Consider the following 21091-nt stretch of genomic DNA (forward strand, 5'->3'; position numbering starts at 1 on the left):
AGAGGTAAGAGAAGGATTCACAAAGACACCAATGTTCCACTTGTAGTAGAATACAAACTAGAAGGACTATTAATATATCTATTGTTTCATAATGAATGCAATCATATGAAATATTAGATCAGTTAATACTATGGAAGCTTTTTCAAGATTGATAACGATGCATCTCAAATAACAATCTGGATTCATAGGTCTAATGGAACCTTTTCAAGATGCTGACAAAATTGAATCATATTGAAGGAGGTAGGGACTGCAAAATGCCATTGTAAATGTGTCAGGGAAGATTTGGGCATTCATAGATGAAATGTTTGAGAATAATGTTCTGGTTGACCATGTATAGCAGCTAACAATCAGTCTGAAAGGATAGAACATGCAGGAAGAGATGATTTTGACTTTGGTTTATGCCAAATTTAATCAGCGGGAAAGAATGGAGCTATGGAAATCTTTGGAGAATATGGCTACAAATATCACCACACCTTTGATGATTGGGTGTGTGGGGGGGGGGGGGGGTTCAATGTTATAACATCTACATTGGAGAAATATGGTGGATTTACCTGTAGGAATAAATGAAGTGCAAGACTTCACTTCTTGTATCCAAAATTGTAGAGACAAGATTTGGATTTTAAAGGGAGCAACTATACATGATGGAATGAACAAAGTGGAGAAGACTGCACTTTTATGAGACTTTATAGATCTTTGGGCAATCAAAATCTGCAAAATATATATATCCAATTATAGAGGTCACTCATTTAATCAAAAGTTGTTCTGATCATGCACCTCTATTTTTTTTTTAAATAAACTTTTGGTTGGCCGGTTGAGGCTCATTATTAATAGCTAAAATTGTCCACAATGGCCAAAAACCGGGTCCATTAAATCCAAAAATCCAAAAATTAAAACAAATAAAAATTGTAAAAGACAACATATGTTGTTCAGATATATTTTGTTGCTCTAATTTTCCGGCTGCTTCTCTCTTCGTGATGCCTTTTTTCTCTAAAATATTCTATTCCAGCATTGATTCTACTTCTCCAATGACATAGAGTTGTATTTCCTCTCCCTCTAATGATGAGAAGAAGCTTTATCTGAAGAGAGAACTCATTTTTGCTCTTCCTATCCTTGTTGCTGATCAACTTTAGCTGAGGTAAGTAAATACCACTCTTTTCTGCTTCTTTTTATGCTTCATTCTTCCATATCAATTGTGATTGATGATGATTTGTTGTTGCATATGCTGATTCCTTGAGACAACGCTTGGATCTGCTATCAATGAGCTTAGGTATTCCACTTTCTATTCCTTGATGATATAAATGCTCCTTATTAGCTTGAATGAGGTTCGTTTGATCTGAAATTCTGTATATTACCCCCAAATCTTCCTGATCTGCCTATTTGTTGCTCCCTATTATGTATCCATGTTGTTTAAATGTCCTTGATGTTGTGTCTGAGTATAATTTTCCATCTCTATAGTTCCCAAATATGTAATCCTTATGTGCAATTGCTTGTGTTGTTGTGATTGTGCACATTGTTGTGAACTTGTTGTATTGTTGTGTTGTCATTCGTTGGCTTTGTAAATCCTGAATTATTGTATGTTGAAACCTACAAAAAAGAAAACAAAGTTAATAAAAAATACCACCATGTTCTTCTCCATCCGAATTTGAACATGATGATAAACTTCAGTCCTTTGTCCTTCCTCCAGTTTCCATACTCTTCCATTTCCTTGAAATTCCTACACTTCACTCATTTGTCCTCCCTCCTTATCATCTAGCTTACAATTCTAACGCTCAGATATGGAATCTGAGATTTGTCACTATTGAGGATTTTCCTACATGTTGTAGTCAACTCCTTAAAATCATGACACTGAAAATAGGCTTCATCTAAAGCTTGGTTTGCCAAAGCATCAGCCAATTTATTCCCTTCTCTCAGAGTATGTCTGAATATAACAGTCATAGTACTTCTAATTTCCATTGTCTCATCTACCCAAGTAGCAATACCCCAAGATGGTTTCCATCCTTCTCTTGTAAAACATTTCAGAGTCAGTCTGAACTATGATATTATCTAGTTCTTTGTCCCTGCAATACTTCATTGCTTTTAAAATAACCATCACCTCAGTATCAGTATTAGCTGTGGTCCTAATATCTGTAGCTTGTGCATATACCAAATTACCATCTGCATCCCTCAAGCAAAAACCATAGGCACTTCTTCCTGGATTTTCCCTTGAAGCACCATCTGTATTGCACTTCAATCATCCAACTGGTGGGCATTCCCATAACACTTTTGAAACTTTTAATCTGGTGCTCCCTTCTTCTAGCATTTTAATCAATTCATCCCATTTATGTGGCACCTGAGTGATAGAAGGATTCCTAGTCATAACCAATCTTTGCCTTTGTGTCATAGACCTAATATATGACTATTCCTATTGACCTTTTCCCCCATGCTTAATTGCATTCCTCCTTTTCCATAGTTTTCAGATAATAATAGCTGGCATGGCCTTGTAGATCATCTTTAATCTCCCCTTGACTGGTGCAGTCCACAATTTCACCACACTTTGTTGTAGTGGTAAACCTTCAGTGCCTAATCTTGCAATTGAAGAAAAATAAGACTAAGTCCTGTTAGATGCATAGGATGTAGCAAACAAATATTGGGTTGTCTCCTCCATTGGACTTGAACAACGCCAACATTTGGATGCTAAATTGTAATGCATCTTCTTCAGAACATCATCCACTAGTGTTTTAAATTTCTAGCATCTCCATATGAAAAAAGATATCCTGAAAGGCAACCCTTTAATCCAGATCTGCTTATAAGCTTCCATAGGTTGCCCCTTCAATCTTATATAATCCCAAGCTGAACTTCACTGTAAAATCCCCTTTAGTGTCCAGAATCCACCATGGTTTATCCATTCCCCTTTCTAACCTTGTAGGCTGATATTGTTAATAATATGCTGCACAATATCTTCTGGTAGCAATTCATTCAATCTTTCAAGCCCTTGTGTCACCATCTCTGAAACATTTTGAACCTCTGCATCATATCCCTCTACTATGTAGTATTGAGAACCCAATCCTATCTAGTTATCAAACTAGAATTGAGAGTACCATATGCCCACTTGCCACTAAATTTGATGCTCTATGAGATCCTTTGCTTGCAACAAATTCTTCCAAAATTGAGATCCATATTTCCATTGCACTATTATAGGATTTTCTTTCCTGCAGTATTTATTGACCATAAAAGAACTCCACAATGATGGCTTAGTTCTTAAATTCCATCATGCACCTCTATTGATTACATATACTGGTGAAACAGTTCCTATCAAGAAACCTTTTAAATTCTTGAATTTTTGGGTGAAAAATAATACCTTCCTGGAGACTGTGAGATCAAAACGGTCTGCTAATTTTATGGCCATCCTTTTATCCTTTTTCATCATAAAATGAAAAAGGTTAAAGTTTAGTGGAGTAAGGATACTTTTGGAAATATCGTTTAGGAAATTGAGACATTATGTAATAAAAGTTCATGAAGTGCAGTTTGAGTTGCAACCAACACCACTGAACAGGGAAAATTTACAAAGAGTTTAGGAAAAACTGAATAGATTTTTACACCTGGAGGAGGAATTATGGAAGCAAAAAGCTGGAATGCAATAGTTTACAGATGGTGATAGAAATACTAGACTCTTTTATGCATATATCCAAGAAAGAAGGAGAAGATTACAGATTAAGATAATTTAGAATCAATATAGGGATTGGACTAAGGATACCGATGGAATAAATGCTGAAGCTATTAGATTCTACATGGATCAATTTACCAAGGAATGGGACCCTGAGGATCTTGAAATATTAGACTATGTACCAAACATGGTCTCAGCAGATTAGAATGATGAAATTACTGCAATGTCTACTCATGAGAAAGTTAAACAAATAGTGTTCAGTTTGAATGGAGAAAGTGCAGGGGTCCAGATGGATTTACTGGTTTGTTTTTTTAAAACTTGCTGGGACATTATAAGAGAGGATATTACCAATATGGTTAAAGATTTTTTCTGTGGAGCTGAGTTACCAAAATTTATTACTCACACTAATTTGATCTTATTACCAAAAAAAAGGATATAATTAATACCTTTTCTGATATGAGACCAATTAGTCTAAGTAATATTGTTAACAAGATTTTTTCTAGGCTGGTTCATGAAAGACTGGTGAAGGAAGTATCTGATATAATTTCACTAAATCAGACTAGTTTTGTGAAAGGAAGAAGCATAGTGGAAGATATTCTGCTCACTCAGGAGATCATTACAGATATCAAGTTGAGGACTAAAATAGCTAATGTGGTGATTAAATTAGATATGGCTATGGAATATGACAGTTTTTCATGGCTGTTTTTGACTAAAGTGTTGAAGAAGTTTGGTTATTTAGAAAGATTGGTAGATATGCTATTCAGGATTGTCAACAACAACTGGTATTCTATACTAGTCAATAAGCAACATCAGGAATTTTTTTCAATCTTCTAGAGGGGTGAAACAGGGAGATCCACTATCACCTATTTATATTAGCTACTGAGTTCTAACTAGGAATCTGAACGCTTTACATCAAGTGCCACAATTTAAAGGATTTGGGATGCCTAAATGGAGCCCTAAGGTGAATCACTCAGCCTATGCAGATGTGATTATTTCAGTTCAGCAGAACTTACATCATTAAATTTAGTGATGAAAATTCTGAGGAAATATGAAAATACATCCCAGAAGATTAATAGGGAGAAAAGTGCAGTTTATATGCATAACAATGTTCCAGGAGACATAAGTGTGACAATGGAGATTTCTATAGGGATAAACAAGAGGGATTTTCCATTTACTTATTTGAGATGTCCAATTTATTATAGCAGGAAGAGGAAGGATTTTTATAATCCTATACTATTGAAAATAATGAATAGGTTGCGGTCCTGGAAAGGCAAAATGCTTTCATTTGGAGGAAGAGCAGTTTTGATTAAGCATATCCTACAGGGCATGCCAATTCATTGATTATCAACAGTGAACATTCCGGAAGGAGTTATAAAACAAATGCATAGATTGTTTTCCCAATTCCTTTGGAATAACACTATGGGACGAATATGTAGGCATTGGGCTTCTTGGACACATTTATGTGTGCTAGTGAAAGAAGGGGGATTGGGGTTTAGATCCCTGCATGATGTTGCTATGGCTTTGTATTGCAAGTTATGGTGGAATTTTAGAACAACGCCATCCTTGTGGAGTGCGTATCTTAGAAATATATCTTTGCAACAAAGAAAATGAAGTGATAGTGCAGTGGAAATATAGGACACAAACATGGAAGAAAATGCTTCAGGCTAGAGAATTGATAGAGCATCAAATTTGGTGGCAGACTAAGATGGGGAATTCTCAATTCTGGTTTGACAACTGGACTAGGTTAGGTGCTTTGTATTATGTTTCTCCCGAGGGATATTGTCATGAAGAGATTCAAAATGTATATCAAGTGGTGGAGGATAGAATATGGAACACTGACAAACTGCTTGAGTTAGTGCTAGCAGATGTGGTGCAACATATTGAGGATGCTATCACACCACCAGGGATGAATGACATGATGTATAGACCATGGTGGTTGTTGGATACACAAGGGTAATTCATAGTTAAATCAGCATGGGAATATCTAGGGCTAAGAGGGAATGAGTAGGAAAATTATAAGTTCATATGGATCAAAAGGTTGCCATTCAAAATATCTTTTTACATGTGGAGATGCTGGAAATTCAAGATTCCCCCGGATGACGTGTTAAAAAAGATGCATTACAATTTGGCATTAAGATGTTGGTGTTGTTCAAATTCTAGGGAGGAGACAATCCAACATCTTTTTGCCAAGTCTTTTTCTGCCAATAGGACTTGGTCCTATTTTTCTTCTTTTGCAGGTATCAATATAGAAGGACTTTAATTACAGCAGATCATCTTGAAATAGTGGCAAGCCCCTGTTGCAGACAGGCTCGAACCAATTTTTCAAGCTATTCCTGCTATAATTGTATGGGAGCTATGGAAGAGAAGAAATGCCATAAAACATAGAGAGAAAAGGACTGTTGGAAGGTGCATTTGTCAGATCTTCTCCATAATTTATAGATTGGTACAGTTCAGGAACCCCTCTATAAGGCAATTACCAAATAGACTGGATCCACTGATTCAACTATTGGAGAGGATTAAACCAAATTTGAAAGTTACTAAGGTCTTTGGAAGTTATCACCTACAGGTTGGATAATTATTAATACTAATGGAGCAGCAAGGGGAAATCTAGGCAGGCGTTCATTTGGTTTTTGTATAAGGGATGCAGAAGGGAATTTAATTCATGCACAAGCAAAAGAGGTTGGTTTTTCAACAAACACAGAAACTGAGGTGCTAGCAATGAGAGAAGCTATGAAGTTCTGTCAAAGCAAGAAATTGAACAACATTATAATATAGACATATTCAAAGCTAGTTCAACATATTTTGATAGAAGAGTGGCAACCACCATGGAGTATTGCGAATTAGATTGAAGAAATCAAAGTTCTATCCTAGGATATGCAGGTTCAATATACACACATCTTAAGGGAAGCCAATAAATTGGCAGATGCACTTGCAAATCATGCTTTGGATGAAGGTACAGGTCATTTATCACCATTTTCTAGAGAGGATAGTGATCTTAGGAGCATTTTAAGCAATGATAAGACCCAAATTCCTTATCTGAGGGTACGAGCTAAGAGATGATAAGATCTACTATAATGCAGAAATCAAGAAAAGGAAAGTACACCAACAACCATCAAAGAAAACCCAAGAATCAGAGGAAGTTATAACGAAATGAAGAGAGATTGGGTACCTGGAAAGCTGAAATCATGGTGAAGGAGCTTACATCATGAATTGGCAAGTTTGGTGAACTGGTATCTTCATAAATGGATCTCTACAAGCTCAGAAGGAAAAGAAAAGAAGAAAATCAACTCAAATATTCAGGCTCAATAGAAAAGGTAAAAATGCAATTCAAAATTGGTTGATTCAGCACACTGATGAAACAATAAGGGAATATAGAACCATACTGATGGTCAGTTGTAGAGGATGAAGTAGCGGGGTGGATAGGATTGCACCAGCGAGAACAGCTGACGAAAAAGAGAAAGAGGAATAGTCAACACAAACAAACATCACCAATTATGAAAAGGAAGAGATGAGAAAAGGGTTGCGGAGTCACAAAGAGTATGGTGAAATTAAGTGATGAAGAATCGAAAACATACCTGGATTTAGCTAAGGAAGAAGAAGATGAAGCAAATGTTGAAGAGCAGCAGTGAACAAAAATAAGGAGAGATGAACCAAAATTTAGGGATTTAGGAACAACTTTCCTAATTCATACAATCGTAACTTTCTTTTTGCACTTTTCCCTTTCCTGTTTTGGTTTTTGGCACTTTGGACCTTCTGCTTTTTGAATTATATAAATTTAACCCCTTGGGGCTACAATTGATTTTAAAAAAATTATTAGGCCAATCAATTGAATTTGTTTGAATGAGGTCAAAAATAACTTACTAATCAAAATTATATTAATCCTTTGATATAGTCAATGAAGCAGTGAAACAGTAATTGAAATAAAAAGTTAAATAATTAAGTCAAAAGAGAGAGATTCTTATTGATTCTCCTAGATCAGATGATGACTGTTGCTAAAGATCGAGTAGAGATGAACAGTCGACAATACAGAGGGATAATCTTAAAATATTCAATAGGCAGGTCTGTAATCAAATGGATACAATGGTAAGGGGAAGTGGGGGTCTTTATAGGATAACTAACAATAATTACTATCCTTGATCTCTGCACGTTTTCACCTTTTACTGGGCGAAGATAGTGAAAGTTAATGTAAATAAATGGAATCCCTAAAATCCTAGTATCTGGCCGTTATATGAGTTACCATTTGTCGGACATTATAACCTCACAGGACAATCTTTTCAGGCTTTGATGGTCTAGGGGCAATGGAATGTGTTCGGTTGGAAACTCTAAGACGACATCTGCAACCCCTGGTTAAGCCGGCTATGAGCCTTTCAACGGACTCTGATCCTTTCTGCGCTTGCCACTTATCTAGTTAAATAGTCTTCTCTATCGGGGTATTCTCAACAATATAGATAGCCCCACAAGTTCCTAGTAGATCTCGGGGGCTTCCGAGAAGTTGAAGTATTTAGGCGAGAATGTATAATTAGTTGTCATTCTCTTGCTCCGGTGGGAATGTAGGGATTGTTATCATAATCCCTAACTTTGAACCAACAACGCCCTTTAAAATTTATGTTAGGGACCTGACGTACCTAGGCTGGAGGGACTGCAATTGTTTATTGTGGAAATGATGACTTTCCTCCAATAAATATCCTTCACTTCTTTTCTTATTTGTCCTCTCCATTTCGTCTAGTTACCTTTAATTTTCTTCCTCTACTACTCAAGCTTTTCCTTGATCCATTTTGTTATTTCGAGTTTCAAACCTTATTCACACTTCAACTAGCATTATTCATGTCAGGCCCCAAAATCCACCCTAGACGCAATAGGCATCCGATGCTATGAACAACACCGGAAGCGCCTTATAAAATCAATAGACGTCTAATCTCTTTCAATAGTCTTTTAACATTTAGTTAAAATAGTCATTTATGGCTAAATGAAAACACACTCATGCTTATAAAAAAAAAACCAGCAGAAGTCTAATAGGAATACTAAATCACAAAACGTGGCAAACGTCTCAATAATTTATATGAGACTTTTAAGATTAAAAAAGTGAGTATCTAACTTCGGGACGCAACTCAGAAATTGAAATAAATAATTAATGATAGAGTGGTGTCCCACGAACAAGCATGTGGGCTCACCAATAAGTCTGGAAAGCAGCAAGTTCTCCTACTCCATATGCGTGTCACAAACCTGCACTTCTTCATTTCTTAACATACCATAAAAAACAACAATGATATGCATGAGTACTGCATACTCAGTGAGTGTCTAAGGGGCATTAGTTAATAAAACAAAATAAGCTAGTAGAAATAATTTAGTAAGCAATATCCATGAAACAGTTTAAAAGAGTCTAGAAACAGAGAACAACACCATACTTAGTAAAAGTCATCAGAGAGAAACCAGAAACAAGGAATATATCAAGTTTAGCTCAGTTACCATTTACCACACCAAGTCTTTCACTTGCGAATCTTGAAATCATCAACCAAGTCACTTATGGGAAACCAAAGAATCAATGCATGCCAACTCATGGGCGAACAATCAATCGATACATCGGGGCTAATTATCCCATGAAGGCCAATCGTTCTTTGGACTAGCACAACAATAGATGCATCGGGCTACATGCCTTGGAGGCCAATCATCCTCTGGACTGACACCGCAATGCTTAAAATCCATACGTTAGGATCCATAACGGCTAATCGTCCACTGGACTAGCACAACTTTCCCATACATACCCAAATAAAAACAAATACATGTCATGGCATATTAACCGAATCGTTAATCATGGCTTATAGCCGAATTTACTCCTCAAGTCATCTTCTCACAATAGAGGTATTTCAAGTCACAATTAGTTTATAAAACTTATTCAATCACTTATTCAGTTTCAAGTTCTAGAAGACTCATTTTAACGACAAAACATGGTTAAAGCTTCAACATTTAGAAATTGTGTTCAAACATCCATATTAGGGTAAAACGAGTTCAAGATGATAATATAATTCGTATAAAGTTCGATGCAGGCTTGACCCTACACACACAATACCTTGTTCAAAAATCATCTCCAAATAAAAAATAGTTTTAACAAGAAACATCCACCAAAACAAAGGTTCAAACATATTCATACTCCAAAACATTTCAATAAAGTAATCACACTTTAAAAGAGAATTTCAAAAGCATAGACGTGCTTCAAGGAAGATTTTTGAAATCTAGACATACCTCAATTCCTGCTCAAACAGATTTTTGAAATCTGGACATAGACTTTTCGACATTTTCGCCCCTTCTCGAGTATTGATTAGCTCACTTTTGACTCAAGGGGATCGTTGACATGCTTCCCGAGGTGTCTAGACTTGATTCGGGATACTTTTTGTGAAATATGAGCTTTAAGCGAAAAAGGGTTGACCCAAAATTGACTTTTGGGTAAACGGACCTTTTTCAGAAATTCGTGAATTTCGAAAGGTCCAAATGGTCATTTAGAAATTGTGTGTATATCTGGCTCGATTCCCAATGCACTCAGATGCATTTTTAGACTTGGGTTGGGAAATAGGAAATGAGGCATCGGGGGTTGACTCGGTCAACGAGACCTCTGATGGAAATTTCGAGGCTACGAGCACGTTCGTAGCGTATTTTGTGTGGGTCTGTGTATGTGGCTTATGAGCAGATGGATTCAGGAGTGGTTCGGGATTTTGTTTGAGACTTAGAAAAATCTTGTAGGATTTAATTGCACAGTGCTGCATTGGTGGCACCGAGTGCGATCCCGGCTGCTGCCGCCGTTGCGGTGGGATGATCGCTGGGGCGGCCAATGTTGATTTGGCCTAACCGTCCCAGCGGTCTGTTGGGCGCTGTTGCGGCGTCACCGTTGCGGCCCTGTTACCGTCGTGGCGGTAACGGGCCTGTTACTTCATTAAGTGTGCATTAAATAAGTCCTTAGCTTATCGTTTAATATCATTTCGAAAAGTGAGCTCTTGGGGACTATTTTAGGAGATTATTGGAGAAAGCTCTTGGTGGTAAGTTTTGCTAATCCCTTTACTAATTCCTTGTTCCTAATCATCATAGATTCCTTTTTTCTTAGAAATTCCTTAGTAATGCATGATGAAAGTGGGTTTTGATGAATGTTCTACATAGGCTTATTAATGATGAAATTGATGGGGTTTCTACTTGATTTTGATGAATCTAAGGTTGTTAATCATTTCTCTTCCATCATTATTATTGAATTCTTGAATCAAAGAGTTAGGGTTTATACCCAAAATTGGGAGTTTTGCTTCAATTTCAAAATTAAGGGAATCGTGAGTTAAATTAGCAATTAGTTGTTGAGTTATGATCACTTAGTGCTTAATTTTATATTTTACTCCCGAATTTCCTGTTTTGACCATGTGGGCCCCGTTTCCCCAATTTCTAGGGTTAGATTTGACCTAAATTGAATGATAGCAATATTAGTATCGCTCTTCATGATTTCTAATCTAGATTTTGATTATGATTAGACTACTTTGGTTCTGAGGCCCAGCGGAAAGGCAAGGCAAAAGAGTGAGTTGTTGGTGTTTGCGGTTCGGCCATCCAGGTAGGTTATGGCTTACCCTTGGTGAGACTTCGTATAGCGAAGCATATATTTAGATGATATTGTCGGAGACAGCATGTAAACCTTTGGGTATGAAGTTGGGATAGATATTGTCTTAGGTTGGGCCTTGTTGCGTGATTGAGGCTAGAAACCCCGTTGTGTTGTGATTTGATTGTTCTATTGTGTTGACTTGATGGCACGTGTTATTAGTAGATATTGGAATCTGTTATCCCATCTTGATTATGATATTGTTGGCGTACCCACTGTTGATACTTGTGACTTTGATATATTATTGGCGTACCCACTGTTTGTACTTGTGGCTTTGATATGTGTTTGGCGTACCTATTGTTGGTACTTGTGATATTGAGCATGATTATTAATGTTGATAAATGCATTGCACTCACTCTCATTCTTCATGATACACTGTTGAAACACTGATGATACTTGATGAAACATTATGATGAGCTTGGCTTAATTTTTAAATGAGTGATGTGAGAGTTCGATATCCGATGTTAGTTCCGAAATCGTGGATTGAGTGAGTGCATGGATTCCGCGGGTCCCTCAGGGTGGTTCCTGTGAGAACCCTCCGCTGGCAAAGATCCGGGATCTCGTCTGTCTGTTGGTGGCACTTATACTTCACGAGTCACCTTGGGTTGTGCTTCCTAGATGACGATATTTCCGTTCGGAGTACATGTGTACATAAAATTTGCATGGCATTGCATTGCATCCATACATTATTGCATTGCATTGCATTCACGGCTTACTTTGAGATGATTTGGTGTTGTACTTGTGATGTTGGATTTGGATTTGAGATATTGAGACTTGACACATTTGGATTAGATGCTCTAGTTAGGCGATGACGTGTACTTGGCTCCGATTATGTTTGACTTATACTTGTTGGTTTGTCTGCCTATCTTGCTTTATTGTCTGAATTATGTTAGCTTTGCTTGGTCGGCCGATAATACCTACCAGCACCGTTGTTTTGTATTGAACTGCACTTGCTGCATTCTTTTATGAATGCAGAGTATCAAATTGGGTCTGCTTCCATCTCTCATGGTATATCGTCGTCATTAGCATTGTTGAGAGTTTCCAGGGTGAGCACGGACGTTCGCTGCCTTGAATACTATTCCCATTTTATGTCTTACTTTTGCTATTCTGAGACATAGACAGATTTATGTAATATTATTCCACACTTGTATATTTTTCATTAGATGCTCTTGTATGACTTAGACTAGACCATGGGGGTATGTTCCTTATTCCGCACTATGCTTTTATACATTATTTTGAGTCTTACGCATTTATTCCTTTCCGCTTACTCGATTTAATTATTCATGTCTTTATTTATCATTGGATTAAGGGCTCGCTTATTTAGGTGGGAAAGGTAAGTGCCCGTACGGCTTAGCCGAAATAGGTCTTAACAAGTTGATATCAGAGCCTTAGGTTACCCGGTCTAAAATACAAGAGGGTGTCTAGTAAAGTCTCATGGATCGGTACGATGAGCTCTGTACTTATCTGCGAGAGGCTATTGGACATTTAGGAAATCTCTGCTTCTTTCATTCTTTCATGCTACTTTATTCAAATTAGTACCTTGAAAGACCAAATTGGTATCTGACTTTTATCTCTTCTCTCACAGATGGTGCGGACTCGAGCTACTATGGCCCGAGGTCAGGTACCAGAGCCTGCAGCTACGGTTGGCACCCGAGTGTGAGCGACAGCCAGAAGGCGTGGAAGAGTAAGAGGCCGCAGGGCTGCCCCAGCCAGGGGCAGGGCTTCTGTGATGGGATAGCGGTGAGAGAGGTCTCCATCTCCCGAGCTTGAGTATCAACCGGATCGAGGCCAGGCCGCAGAGGATGGTGTGGCCCCAGCACGGACACAGCCCGAGGTTACTTCTGATCAGGCTATGCATGATACTATGGCTAGGGTTTTACTTCATCTTGATGCCCAGCAGGCGGCAGCTGGTGTTACTGCTCCTAGTGGAGGTTCATATACCAGAGTTAGGGCGCAGACCCCTGAGCAGGGACCTACGCGGGTAGCACACCCCGCTGCAGCTATAGATCCTCGCATTGATACGATACCCATTCCTGGTAATGATATTAGGTCCATGGAGGGAGCTGTTATGATCGCGTCGGATCAGGATCTTATTGGAAGGTTCAGGAAGTTAGAGCTGCCGAGGTTTTCGAGTACTCCTTCTGAAGATGCTTATGAGTTCATTCTAAATATACATGAGTTGCTACACCGGATGGGGATCGTGGAGACCCACGAGGTTGATTGTGTGTCTTACCATTTTCGCGGTGACACGAAGACTTGGTGCAGGTATTTCATGGCTTGCCGACCTGAAGGTTCCCCTTCCCTGACTTGGACTCATTTTTACCGGTCTTTTATTGAGAAGTATGTGCCACCGTCCTTGAGAGAGGCTCGCAGGGAGGATTTCCTACATCTTGAGCAGAGGGGTATGTCTTTGGAGGCCTATGTGACCGCTTTCTATATCTAGCTCGTTATTCTACTTCTTTGATCCCTAATGAGGCCGACAAGATCAGGCGTTTTGTTGGGGGACTAGTAGGCTCTCTACAGATTTCTTGTCTTCACATAGGGTCTATGGGGGCTTCCATCCAGTTCATTATCGAGCATGCTTCGATGGTTGAGGGCACTAAGGCCCGTGCATTCGGTGGTGGTGACAAGAGATCGCGTCAGTCTGGTAGTTTTGGTGGTTCTTGTTCGAGGGGGGCCGGTCATTTTTCGAGACCGCATCAGCCATATTCCGGCCTCCCTGTGCATTCAGCTTTACAGGTTTCCCCCAGTGAGCCACCCAGACAGAGAGCTCCTGAGAGTTCATTTTCCAGATCAGTAGACAGGGTTGCTTCATCCGGGTCCTCAGCTTCAGTGTATCAGCCTTCCTCTCCTTTTACGTGTTATTCTTGTGGAGAGGTTGGGCATGTTTCTAGGAGATGGCCCAACACAGGCGGGATTATCAGCTCCGAGGACTCCGACATTATCTGGTGGTCGAGGTGGTGCTTCTCAGAGGGGCGGTGCTCAGTTAGGCCGCGATGGTTCTCATAGTTGAGGTGGATCCTACTCAGCTAGAGGTGGTTCCCAGGGTGCGAGAGGGGGATCTCATACTAGGCGTGGTAGAGCCCATTGTTACTCATTTTCGGGTAGGCCTGAGGCAGAGGCCTCAGGTATTGTGATTTCAGGTGCCATTTTTGTCCATCATATAGCAACATCTGTGTTATTTGATCCTGGTATTCGTATGTATCTGTATTTCATACCGTTGGTTGGGATTTGCCTTGTGATAGCATAGATATACTTGTTGATGTGTCTACTTCGGTTGGAGACTCTGTGATTATTGATCGAGTTTACCGGTCTTGTTTGGTTACTTTTATGGGGTATGACACTTGGGTAGATTTGATGATTCTCGATATGATTGACTTTGCTATTATATTTGGGATGTCCTGGCTTTCTCCTTATCAAGCGATCTTGGACTGTCACGCTAAGACAGTTACCTTAACCATGCCGGGCATTCCTAGGCTTGAGTGGAGGGGTACTCCTAGATCCGCTTAGAAGAAGATCATTTCTTCCTTCAGGCGAAGAAGTTAGTCAATAAGGGGTGTTTAACCTATTTGGCTCATGTTCGTGATATGGCTATTGCATCTCATCCCCTTGAGTCTATTCCTATTGTGAGCGAGTTTACGGAGGTATTCTCGTCGGATCTGCCGAGTATGCCACCTAATCGCGACATTGATTTCTGTATTGACTTGGATCCGGGCACTAGCCCTATTTCTATTATGCCATATCGGATGGCACCTACGGAGTTGAGAGAGCTTAAGGAGCAGTTACAGGATTTATTGAGCAAGGGATTCATTAGACCGAGTGTCTCCCCTTGGGGTGCTCCTGTGTTATTTTTGAAGAAGAAAGATGGGACCCTGAGGATGTGCATTGATTATCGCCAGCTGAACAAGGTTACTCTTCGGAACAATTGCCCTATGTCTCGTATTGATGATCTGTTTGACCAGCTTCAGGGTGCTTCGGTATTTTCGAAGATTGATTTACGTTCAGGCTACCACCTGTTGAAGATCAGGGCAGAGGATAATATGAAGACAACATTTCGAACGAGATATGGCCACTATGAGTTTCTAGTGATGTCTTTTGGGCTTAGCAATGGCTCGGCTGCATTTATGACTTTGATGAGTGGCATCTTTAGGCCATTGCTTTATTCCTTCGTGATTGTGTTCACTGATGATATCTTGGTGTATTCCAAGAGTAGAGAGGAGCATGAGAGCCATCTTCGTTTTGTTCTTGGGTTGTTGAAGAAGCATAGTTTATTTGCTAAATTTTCTATGTGTGAGTTATGATTGGAGTCTGTAGCATTCTTGGGCCATGCTGTGTCTAAGGATGGGATTAAGGTTGACCCACAGAAGATTGAGGTTGTGAGGGGTTGGGCGAGGCCCACTATTGTTACTGATATTCGTAGTTTTATGGGTTTGACCAGCTATTACTGTCACGACCCAAATCGGAGGGCCGCGACCGACACCCGATGCCCTGCCTAACCGAGCGTCACCATGCTATTCATTCTTTTTCTATTATCCTTACGTGTGCCCATAAACCATTCATTTCATACTTGCTATCAATTTATCATAAACTCAGTAAAACTCTTCGTGAAGAATACACATGAATGTGCAGATCTACATGATAGCTATAGACACTGTCGACATCTTGACACACCATACCCAAAACACTGTCTGTAAATTCTCTAACATGAACTAAGATATCATAACTTTGGTCGGGACAGGGCCCAACGTACCCATAATGCATATGACACACATATATATACATATGTATTCCGACTCGGCAATAGTCCGAATAGAAATGGAGTTCATCAATCCAGCTGATAGCCCGGGAACATCCTATGGTGAGTGTCCTCTACTCTTCTATCTGCACCTATGTGGCACATAACACAGCGCCCCCAAGCAAAGGGACATCAGTACGAATAGTCTACCGAGTATATAAGGCATAAATGAAACAACATATCAAGACTCAAAGGATAAGAAGAATGTAGGAGTCAACCATTACCTGTGACTGTCACTAAGGACCATGAATATGCATAAGGTACTCTTGAAAACATATATATATGTATATGCACCTTTACCCATTCGCTCCTTCGAGCTTCGCCCCGTCGGACATCATAATCATCATATACTAGCTGATCAAGTGGTTTGCGTATATAATGCCATAGCACTTTCCCTTGCCCATAAAATCATGATGCATAAGTATATAAATATGTATATATGTATAATGTATGACAAAGCTTATAAAACTCGAAACTCCCTTCGGAGTGACTCTCTAGTCATCATAATCATACGCCCCCTTCGAGACTTGGAATTAATCAAGAAATGTATAGAAATGTGAAACCTTGTACATGCTCCTTCGGGACTTAGGAACTTAAGAAACAATATTCTTGGAAGCTCAATCATAAGAATGTCAAAGAGTAAACTTCTCTAACGTTCTAAGAGTAGAATCATTATGGAGCAACATTCGTTTACGTTTCGTTCAATCATGGGTCATGCCAAAATGAAAGAAAGTATAACCTTAACATAACTGGTCTTAGCTCAATGGCTCAAGAACTCAACTCGTATCTGGTCCACGATCTATATCTAACAACAATGATACTATCGTTAATTATACAAACGATCTTCTTAATCGTATAACGAAAATTTAACTTATCCTAAAACAAAACGGGCAGCATCTCCCCCGTTCTTCTCATTTCCCCAAACTCCATATATTAACAACAACAACCAAAACAATCCAGCAAGTATATACATCAATAACAAGATAACATGCAGCAGCAACAAGTCATAAACATTTCACGACGAGCGACAAGCCCGGATACGATTATCAAACACACTTCTCCAATTTTTCTTTCCTTCAAAATACATATCAATGACAACAAGAACAATATATTTAAGTTACTCCAACAATTTCCAGCCACAACACAACCCAAAAATATACCTCAAATCAGCCCACACAACAACAACAATAACTTATCCGATTTCCCGTAATTAATTACGTAGTTCCCATCTCACAATTTAGCTATTATCGGATGAATTTAAATATACCTAAGAGAGAATAGCTCTTACCTTATATGCCAAGAAATGATCTTCTTCCACCTTACTTTCCTTCGAAGAAAGCCCGGATCAATAATCAGTGTTAGAATTATGTAATTGATGGGCATATTAGAATTATGTAATTGATGGGCATAACCTCCATATTGTTCATTGTATCTTGCTGCATCAACGTGAATTGTGCACTTTATACTTCAAAAAAATAATAATATATAGTTTCTCCCATATACTTGCTGCTCCATACGTTTTAAGAGATATCTCTCTTTATAAAGGAAAAGACTTCAAGCACAACTAGTAATTAGAGACCGTGGGGCCCGCCTTTAAATATAGATAACTCACACTATCCTAAACATTCCACCGATACCACCTTGTAATAGGTGTCTGTTGCTTCCCTTAGTCATGAACACGTGGAAGTGTTTTAACATAACACTTATTCATTACATTAATATTTAATTCCTTTCCCTCTCCATAATAATCCAATATTCAACCAATTACCCACGTAATTAATTCTTTGATATTAATTCACTTAAATAACAAACTTTTCAACACACTTCATATGCCCATTACCATGACCATGTGATATAACACTAGTCCATAGACTCATTTGCCACACATAAAATATTATTTTTCAATCATCGTTGTCACACTTTTTCGTAATAAATCATTTCGAGACTTCATTCCTTGTATACACCGAGTTCTTGATTTTCATGCTTGAATATGACCAAATTCTCCGGGCTCGGGTAAATTTTCTCTTGTTGCACAGTTCAATTTCCTGGTCCAAAGTAAGGGATTTTATAGCTTGGACCGTATTTCATTCAAATAAATTTTGAACATCGACGAAAATTATTTTCTTCAATTTGTTTAACTTCTAATCCTTACGATACATCTGTACCATCACTCTAACCACCTATAAGCTTGGGGGATAACCTCGTTTCCGTTACTAGTGTCATTTAACTCTCACGCTTTCCAACGCATAAAAACACGGGATGTAACATCCTTCCCCCCTTTAGAACATTCGTCCTCGAATGTTAAACTAGTTCTGTATAAGTATACTGGTTATGGTGATCTTATAATGAATCTATTCTAACTTGAACTCATCTATCATTTTGTGCCTCTCTTTGCTTAACTTGATACCATTCTCAACTTGACATCAGTTAATATTGAATTTTCAAAGAAAGTGTTCATAATTTAGCTGCTTCCGTAATTAACTGCAACTTACTATATCCATCTACACTTGAAGCTTAAGTCAAGTTTTTCTTGTTTTGGAGTTATCTTTCCAGTAACACTGTAGAATAGGAGATGTCTTTCCCCTGGATAGGTTTACTATCGCATATTGGCTCCTCCTGTTCTCTCTTCTAATTCTTATAGGTCTACTCTCACTCTTTATTTAGATCGCATAGTCCGCAGCGTACATCCTTCTTGGAGTCATCATTTTAGTCCCCTGACATGCATTATCTATAATATTCCCTTTGAATAGTTGAAAACGAGTTTCCTTCTTAGTAATGACTCTTGGTTGCAATACTCCCTTGACACATCAGGAATATCCTTTCAAGAGATATATAAGTGAGTCATTCTCCTGATATGATCCTCTTTGATACTTGAACTCATCGATCTTTTTTCTTGCTCAATTAGACTAGATACCATTCGTCCTTATCGTTACTTCTTCCCATAACCTTAATCGTATAGTCATTACCTCTATACATGCATTATTAAATCAACGATGTGAATGCTTTGTTACATACTGATACCGTAACTGATATAAGAAAGAGAGGAAAACTAGCAAATGTTGTGATTAAGTTGGATATGACAAAAGCATATGACAGGGTCTCATGGTTATATCTCTATAAGGTGATGAAGAAGATGGGATTTTCTGGAACTTTCATTGATCTTATATGGAGGCTGTTGGCAAATAATTGGTATTCTGTGTTTTTAAATGGTCAGGCACATGGTTTCTTTCACTCTACAAGGGGTGTCAAGCAGGGTGATCCACTCTCTCCTGCTCTTTTCATCATAGCTGCAGAAGTTCTTTCAAAAGCATTAAATTCTTTATTTGATCAGCCTAGTTTTGTTAGTTATGGGATGCCAAAGTGGAGTCTTTGAGCTGAATCATCTGGCATATGCAGATGATACAATCATATTTTTCTCTGCAGAACAACTACTCTTTCTGAGATGCTCGGATATGTTCAAGAATATGCGAAAATATCGGATGACAATTTTGATAAACAAGAGGAAAAGTTCTTTTTATATGTTCAACAAAGTTTAAAATGAGTTGAGTCGGCGAGGTTGCAGCTGACAGTGAACGGGGATTTGTGCGAGGGCAATTTCTTTTTACATATCTTGGAGTACCAATTACTCATTCCAGGAAAAGAAAAGTGGATTATACTGAGTTATTGAAGAAAGTCAAAGACAAGTTGCAAACTTGGAAAGGCAAGTTACTGTCTTATGGTGGAAAAGCAGTGTTGATTACAAGTGTTCTTCAAAGTATCCCAATTCATGTTCTATCTGCTATAAGGCCTCCTAAATGTGTTATTAATGAACCACACAAGATCTTTGCAAGGTTCTTTTGGAATAATAAGGAGGAAGGAAGATGCAGACACTGGTCATCTTGGCTTAACATGGGCTTTCCTAAACATGAAGGAGAATTGGAATTCAGGTCTATTTATGACATGTCCAAAGCCTTATGTGCTAAACTTTGGTGGAAGTTTAGAACCGCTAGTTCACTTTGGGCTAATTTCATGTGGAACAAATCGCAGAAGCAAATTCCTCGAGGTGGTTCAATGGAAAGGAAGTTCACAAGTCTGGAAGATGATGTTGGAAGCAAGGGAAAGTATTGAGCAGGAAATCTGGTGGGAGTCAAAGATTGGAAGTTCAAACATCTGGTTTGATAATTAGACTAAGTTAGGTGCTCTCAGCTATGCGGTTCCCAGTCCTGGCATATCAATGATCATGCTGAAGATGTTTTTCAGCTTATTTCAAATGGAAGATGAGATATTAACAAACTCATGCAGCTGTTTCCTGAAGATATAATGCAGCACATAACACAGGAAATTGATATTAAATATGCATCAAATGAATAGAAAAAATCATGGTGGATGATGACACGTACAGGAAGGTTTACAGTAAGTAGTGCATGGGAGCTGTTGAGACAAAAAGCTAATGTAACAGTGCCATTTCAGAATATGTGGATTAAAGGTGTGCCTTTTAAAATTTCATTCTTCTTGTGGAGATTGTGGAAGTTTAAAGTACCAATTGATGAAGTGGTGGCTACTATTGGCATTCCTACAGTTTCAAAGTGTTGTTGCTGCCATATTTCTCAGAATGAGACTATTAACAATCTGTTTCTTTGTGGAGATTTGGCTACTAAGGTATGGAGAGTCTGTAATGCAGGGGCTGGATTGAGCATGAATTGTATTCAGGTGAAACATACCATTAAAAGTTGGTGGGAAGCAAAATGCCATTACAAACTGAAGATAATATACAAAGCAGTTCCTGCTTTTATTGTGTGGCAACTATGGAAGTGGAGAAACAATAAGCTATATGATGGCAATATGAATCTGAATAGAGTGATATATGAAATAAATCTGAACATTTACATGTTATGTAAAGTTCATTTTCTTGGGCTAAATATTCCATCTAGATGGCATCATATTATTCAATTTTTTGAAGGGTATAAACCAACTATTATCTGCAGAGTTATTAAATGGATGAGACCTGCATCTGGAGTCTACAAGTGTAATACTGATGGTGCTGCTAAAG

At 38.5% G+C, this 21091-nt stretch overlaps 1 long non-coding RNA gene across 2 annotated transcripts; it reads right to left on the minus strand.

The window, feature by feature from the left end:
* Positions 1-6022: 6022 nt before the first annotated feature.
* On the minus strand, positions 6023-7302 carry LOC132029514 (uncharacterized). 2 transcript variants are annotated; one of them, XR_009407851.1, is made up of 3 exons: positions 7219-7302; positions 7027-7086; positions 6023-6893 (listed from the first exon to the last, which is right to left on the minus strand). It is a non-coding gene; the product is annotated as an uncharacterized LOC132029514 (long non-coding RNA). The 2 variants fall into 2 exon arrangements; XR_009407848.1 differs by having other exon boundaries at positions 6023-6900.
* Between the last annotated feature and the right edge of the window lie 13789 nt (positions 7303-21091).

Source organism: Lycium ferocissimum, chromosome 1 (assembly GCF_029784015.1).
Source record: "Lycium ferocissimum isolate CSIRO_LF1 chromosome 1, AGI_CSIRO_Lferr_CH_V1, whole genome shotgun sequence".
NCBI classification, from domain to species: Eukaryota; Viridiplantae; Streptophyta; class Magnoliopsida; order Solanales; family Solanaceae; genus Lycium; species Lycium ferocissimum.